Raw genomic sequence first — 6,863 nt, 5'->3', positions numbered from 1 at the left:
CAACTGCACCACTATTGTATTGGACAACATGTTCCCCTCGGGCATCGATGGGTTAATCATGCACCACTATTATAAAACCCTTTGACGTTTTCCCCCAAGCACGTTGATCCAGTATTACGACGGATACGGTCAACGAAATCTTGGACATCAAAGAGGTTTTCGATTGAATTTCCCCATGTTTCACAACGTACTCTTAGCGGTATCCTACGATACGTCTCACTCTATTTGTGTGTGTGCGCGTTTACGTGCGTGCGATTTATGCGGTTCACCCCTTTACTTTCAGCGCCCTGCGGTCCCAACAAAGGTCCCGAGCACGCCATTATGCACAGTGTGGAAGCGTGTTTCCCCCACGACACTAGACGGGCTGCTCGCCATAGTGTTCTATTGTGGCACGCTCCACCCTGAAGTTTGGTTTGTTGTATATCAAGGAATTGATAGGCACTCAAGAATGTGTGCATCGGCCGGGTTTAATCGTCCGACGCGCAATATGCGTTCAACTTATCGGTGTTCATGTGTCCTGCAGTTCACATTGTGACGCGCATTTAGCTGCGGTCTTCATCGATCCATGAGCCGAGTGATCCCCTGCCTAGGGTTTTATAGTAAGGTTCCCAATGTAACACAATCCCGGTGGTACGTCCAAAGACTAACTTTCTGACTAAGTTGTCTTTATTACCCAATAGTCCCAGGCCTTGTGACTTGTGGCTCATGTCTACGCCCATGGCCACCATTCGCTAAGATAGTTTTGAAGTCACTTTGAAGGCCCAGGAACAACTCTCTTAGCACATCGGTTAACCTGACGCCGCAGTCAACTCATGTGCTTGGATCGGATCGAGCTATTGAGTATTGGGCCTGCATACTCGCTCATCCGTATCCTTTGCGTACCGCCCCATGGCCCCGTCCTTAGAGTTAATGACTAGTAGGCTTAACTCTTTGTATGTCTGCACCACAGTTCCCGTTCGTTCCGTGCCGTGGCCGGATACGTATTGCACATCGGTATACCTGTCGCTACTCAGGCAACTCGTGTGCGTGGATTGGATCGAGCTCATGGGGTGTGTAGAGATTCCATGTTATAATTGCAAGTCCATATCCACTTTATAGGTTAAAGTCATAAGTTGTGATTGCACAACCATACTTCATAAGAGTTTAATAACTCTTCAACTAACTTTCGTTCTGGTGTCTTGGTATCAAATCGCATAAGACACAAGATTCTACTGGCCAAATAGAATCTAGCACATTGGTTAACCTGGCGCCGCAGTCAACTCATGTGCTTGGATCGGATCGAGCTATTGAGTATTGGGCCTGCATACTCGCTCATCCGTATCCTTTGCGTACCGCCCCATGGCCCCGTCCTTAGAGTTAATGACTAATAGGCTTAACTCTTTGTATGTCTGCACCACAGTTCCCGTTCGTTCCGTGCCGTGGCCGGATACGTATTGCACAACAGTAGATACCATCACCTGACGTATCTAACACACCACTATTGTAACTCGTCGTCGAAGGACCTTTCAAGTGCCTGATGGCCAGGGGAGCTCTTACACGGCACGGAGACACAGTGATGCTCGCCCATCACAGTGTACAACGATCGAGTTTGCTTAAGTGTCTGGGTACCTACACACCAGACACAATGCAATGGCCACGGATCCACACAAGGCACATCACATGCAGAAAGCTTCACCAGATTATGACACATACCACACTCTTGTAACTCGTCGTCGAAGGGGCGTTCAAAGTGCCTTACGGCTAGGGGAGATCTAGCACGGCACGGAGACACAGTGATGGTTGCCCATCAAAGTGTACAACGATCGAGTTTGCTTTCCGCGCAAGCGTTCTAAGTGTCTGGGTACCTACACACCAGACACAATGCAATGGCCACGGATCCACACAAGGCACATCACATGCAGAAAGCTTCACCAGATTCTGACACATACCACACTCTTGTAACTCGTCGTCGAAGGGGCGTTCAAAGTGCCTTACGGCTAGGGGGGATCTAGCACGGCACGGAGACACAGTGATGGTCACCCATCAAAGTGTACAACGATCGAGTTTGCTTTCCGCGCAAGCGTTCTAAGTGTCTGGGTATCTAAGCACCAGACACAATGCAATGGCCACGGATCCACACAAGGCACATCACATGCAGAAAGCTTCACCAGATTCTGACACATACCACACACATGCAACTCGTCGTCGAAGGGGCGTTCAAGTGCCTTACGGCTAGGGGAGATCTAGCTCGGCACGGGGACACAGTGATGGTCACCCATCAAAGTGTACAACGAACGAGTTGGCTTTCAACAAATTCTGACACATAGCAAGCGAGCGACCGAGCTACACCGAAGGCAGCCCATGGTTGGTCACTCGCGGACGATCATCAGTAATGATCCTTCCGCAGGTTCACCTACGGAAACCTTGTTACGACTTTTACTTCCTCTAAATCATCAAGTTCGGTCAACTTCAGCCATGCCAGCTGCAGCTCACGAAGGAACCGCGGAAGGTAAGCCTCCAGAAACCTCACTAAATAATCCATCGGTAGTAGCGACGGGCGGTGTGTACAAAGGGCAGGGACGTAATCAGCACTAGCTAATGACTAGTGCTTACTAGAAATTCCAGGTTCATGGGGACCGTTGCAGTCCCCAATCCCGACTAGATGGGCATTTTAGTGATTTCCCGTTCCTCTCGGAATGGGGGCGCCTATTGGCGAGAACACGCTGCGACCCACATTGTAGCACGCGTGCAGCCCAGAACATCTAAGGGCATCACGGACCTGTTATCGCTCATTCTCAGCTTGCTAAACACAAGTTGTCCCGCTAAGCAGGGCAAACGTAGCCGACGACCGCCCGTGAAGGCGCCGCCCGGCTGTAACGTCAGGTGCGCCCGGAGGCGCACTGCTGACAGCGTTCTAGTTAGCATGTTTGAGTCACGTTCGTTATCGGAATTAACCAGACAAATCATTCCACGAACTAAGAACGGCCATGCACCACTACCCTTAAATTTGAGAAAGAGCTATCAATCTGTCTTACCTCGATAAGTTTGGACCTGGTAAATTTTCCCGTGTTGAGTCAAATTAAGCCGCAAGCTCCACTTCTTTTTTTTTTTTAATACTCAAGGATTTTATTCAGTGTAAGTTCTTAAAGTACCTTACATTATAATCCCCATCTCCCTCTCCTGGACCCGTTCCCTAGCGGGGCTTGGAGCCAGGAGTATCTAACGCCGGATCATGGCATCGCCTTTATTGTTACATTTTAATTTCGCATAACATTTCAATCCAAAACGCAATTCTTTCCCAATTCTTCACGCAATTTTCGTTCGCTTTCCCATCTAGCTCATCAAGCCCATCAAGCCCATATCCCCCACCTACTTAACGACCGGAGGTTGTTGCTTCTGTGACGGCGGCCAGGGAGTCCGCGGATAACGCCTCACGCGCTCCCTGGTTCGATGGCACCCTACGTGACGCTCGGCGTATTCGCTCCATTTCACGCCTTCTCATGCGCCGTCTGATGACCTCAGCTTCCGAAGGGGCCGACCTACTTCTTCGGCTTCTACCTCTTGGGACTGGTGGCAGAGTCCCTTCTCTGGCGCGTTGACGGTACACACGTTGCAGGAACAGTCTCCGCTCATGCCGCGCTCTTATCAGCCTCGGAGAAGGAGGCCGTCCGCGTCCTCTCGTGGGGATGGGTGGTGGAGCTTCGCCAGCTGCCTCCGCCCTTACCGCCGCCATCAGGATGTTGTTCTCACGTTCCCGCTCGGCTGCTGCCAATGCGGATGCAAGGCGCACTTCCGCCCGTTCTTCCTCCCTCCAGCGACTTCTTCTGGTCCGTCTAGCTCGACCTCGATTGGACCGGAAGAGTTCCGCCACACCGTCAACGGACACCTGCTCGCCTTCTTGAGAACCGGCGTCCTCCGTTGATGCTCCCGTCGGTGGTGCTGCAAGGTGTGCATTGAGGTTGAGCTGCAGCTCGTCCTCTCGCCAAAGCTGCTGCAACACCTTCGTTATTCTACGTGCAGCTTCCTGGATGTTATTCCACCGCTCGGGGCTCTCCAACAGCTTCATACCGAGATTGTCTTCACTAACTGGATCGTTAGTGCCAAAACCCAGCAACTCCACCCGGATCTCGTGAAAGACATCGCACCGGAACAGCACATGAGCCACCGACTCAACCGACCCCGGGCACCGTGGACACTCCGCCGATGGGGCAAAACCGCAGACATGGAGGTATTCCCGGAAGAACCCGTGTCCGGTTAATACCTGCGAGAGGTGGAAATCCACCTCTCCATGCCGCCTACCCATCCACAGGTGCAAGTCCGGGATCATTCGGTGGGCCCAAACCACGTACCGGCTGGCCGTTGGAGCTGCGGCCGCCGCGTCCCACGCTCGCTGCCACTCCTGGAGAGTCCTCTGCCGCTCCTCCAGCCGGATGTCCTTGCGGCTGGCGCCCGGGGCAGCTAGGAGCCTCCGATGGCACCTTGCGTCCTCTCGTACCAGCAGCCTGAACGGCAACAGGCCTGCCAGCACCACTCCCGTCTCGTATGCCACCGACACGAACGAGCTGGTGACACCACGTGCCAAGGGCCTCTGCACCTGGGCCAGCTTCCTCCGGCACCACTGCAAATCCGTCGCCTCAGACCACACGGGGGCAGCATAGCGGATGATGGACTCCGCCACCGCCGCCAACAGCCGACGCTTGGCCACCTGGGGCCCACTGTGGTTCCTCATCACTGAGGTGACCACGCCTACGACGCGGAGGGCTTTAGCCGTCGACAGCTCCACGTGTGGCTTCCACGACAGGTGGTCGTGGATCTGGACCCCCAGATACCGGATCGACTGCCTGCTTTGAATGATGGTGTCCCCGACGCGGAACGGCACCCTCAGCAGGCCTCTCCGCAGACTGGAGATCATTACGCCTTCTGTCTTCTCCGGAGCGAGCTGCAGGTGATGGTTCTGCATCCAATCCGCAATCGCGCCCACCGCCTGTTCGGCCACCGACGCCGCCTCCTCTGGTGTGCAACCCCGTGCCAAGACTGCTATGTCATCCGCATAGCCGATGACGCTGGCCCCTTCAGGAAGCTCGACCCGCAACACGCCGTCATACATGATGTTCCACAGCGTCGGGCCCAGAATGGACCCCTGTGGAACACCTGCAGTCACTCGGCGTGTAACGGGCCCGTCTGCGGTGTCATAGACGAGCTCCCTGTTGGCGAAGTAATCCCCCAGGATGTTGCGGAGCTGTCTCGGCACGCCTTTCTCCTCCAGGGCTGCAGCGATGCACTGCCAGCTGGCAGTATTGAACGCATTGCGCACATCAAGCGCCACAACAAGAAGGCAGCGTTTATCTCTGTTGTTAGTGCGGCCAAAAGACATCGCGTGACGGCCCGCATCCACCACCAGCTGGATCGCCTGCACCGTCGAACGGCCCCTCCTGAACCCGTATTGGTTTCCTGCCAGCCTCGGTGATTCCGGATCTTCGATGACGTCATTGATACGCGACAGCAGCAACCGCTCGTACGCCTTCCCCGGGTTGTTTAACAGCAGAATCGGGCGGAAAGATGAAGCGAGCCCTGGCGGCTTACCCGGCTTGGGGATAAGGGCCAGCTTCTGCTTTTTCCACGCATCCGGGAACCGCTCGTTGTTCAAACACTCCTGAAACAGCGTCCTAAAGGTGTCCGGATGCTTCCGAATGGCGGCCGTCAAAGCGGCGTTCGGCACGCCATCGAGCCCCGGAGCCTTCCTCGGGTTCAGCGAGCTTGCGATGTCCAGCAGCTCCTGCACCGTGACGTCCCGAACAGGTTCCTCCTCCCCCCTCTCCAGGACTTGGCCTGGTGACGATGGCCAGTCAACCGGAGGATGCTGGGGGAACAGAGTAGAGACGACGCCCTCTAACACCGACGGATCGCGCTCCCTCGCCGTCCAGCTTCCGCGAAGGCGGCTCAGCACGTTGCGGAACCACTGTCCCGTTTCATCCTCCGCAAGGCCCCGCAGCATCTCATCAAAGTGCGCCTTTTTGCTGTCATTGATTGCTGTCTCCAGGGCGGTCCGCACCTGGAGGAGATCACCGGCTGCAGCAATCTGCACCTCCTCGTTGGTGGCAGCTTCCAGGCGTTCCTTGGCGAGGCGGCAGTCCTCGCACAGAACCCCAATCGCTGGCGTCCACCAGTACGCAGGGCGCCCCGAGTGACCCTGTGACGGGAACACTCGCGCCATGGTTCCATCACAGGCCTCCGTCAGGACTTGCTCCAAGCTTTCGGCACTTGTAACCCGTTCAGCGAACGAGGTTACGTCGAGCGCTACGCCGAAAAGCTGAGCGTCAAACTGACGGGCTCGCCACCTCGTGCCGCTTTCCCGTACGGAAGGACCCTCCTGACGACGACGATCCGCCGCTGGCCGCTGGAGCAGCTCCCCTACAGCAAACCGAATGTAAACATGGTCGCTGTATGAGTATCTGCCTAATATCCTCCACCGACGCTCCGGAGAGATATTATCACCGGTGATGCTGCGGCTGGCAAAGGAAACATCTACTACGCTCGGACGAGCCACTCCGTTGCCCAGGAAGGTTGGGGCGGTGCCGGTGTTTAAAATCTCCAGCCCCAAGCTGTCGACAAGCTGGATCACGGCTTCTCCTTTCGCGTTGGTGCGTCCACTCCCCCAAGCAGTATGCCACGCGTTGAGATCACCCGCAAAGACGACGCGCGGGTGACCTCTCGCCAACACGTCGATGCGCTGCATCATCTCCTCAAACTCAGGGACGCCTGCTGAAGGCGACACGTAGCAGCAAACGAAGAGGACGCCATTGATCCGGGCAGCCGCGATCCCTGACTGCGTCACGGAGACCACCTGCTGGATCGGATACGCCTCGCTGCTGGCTATGATGGCC

General features: G+C 55.5%; 1 non-coding gene across 1 annotated transcript; it reads right to left on the bottom strand.

Moving 5' to 3' along the window:
- Positions 1-436: 436 nt before the first annotated feature.
- LOC125774010 (5.8S ribosomal RNA) lies at positions 437-594 on the bottom strand. Its single transcript, XR_007420532.1, has one exon. It is a non-coding gene; the product is annotated as a 5.8S ribosomal RNA (ribosomal RNA).
- Between the last annotated feature and the right edge of the window lie 6,269 nt (positions 595-6,863).

The sequence above is a fragment of the Anopheles funestus genome (assembly GCF_943734845.2).
Source record: "Anopheles funestus chromosome X unlocalized genomic scaffold, idAnoFuneDA-416_04 X_unloc_71, whole genome shotgun sequence".
NCBI classification, from domain to species: Eukaryota; Metazoa; Arthropoda; class Insecta; order Diptera; family Culicidae; genus Anopheles; species Anopheles funestus.
Note: the sequence above shows the minus strand (reverse complement) of the source record. Positions and strands in the feature narration are given on the sequence as shown.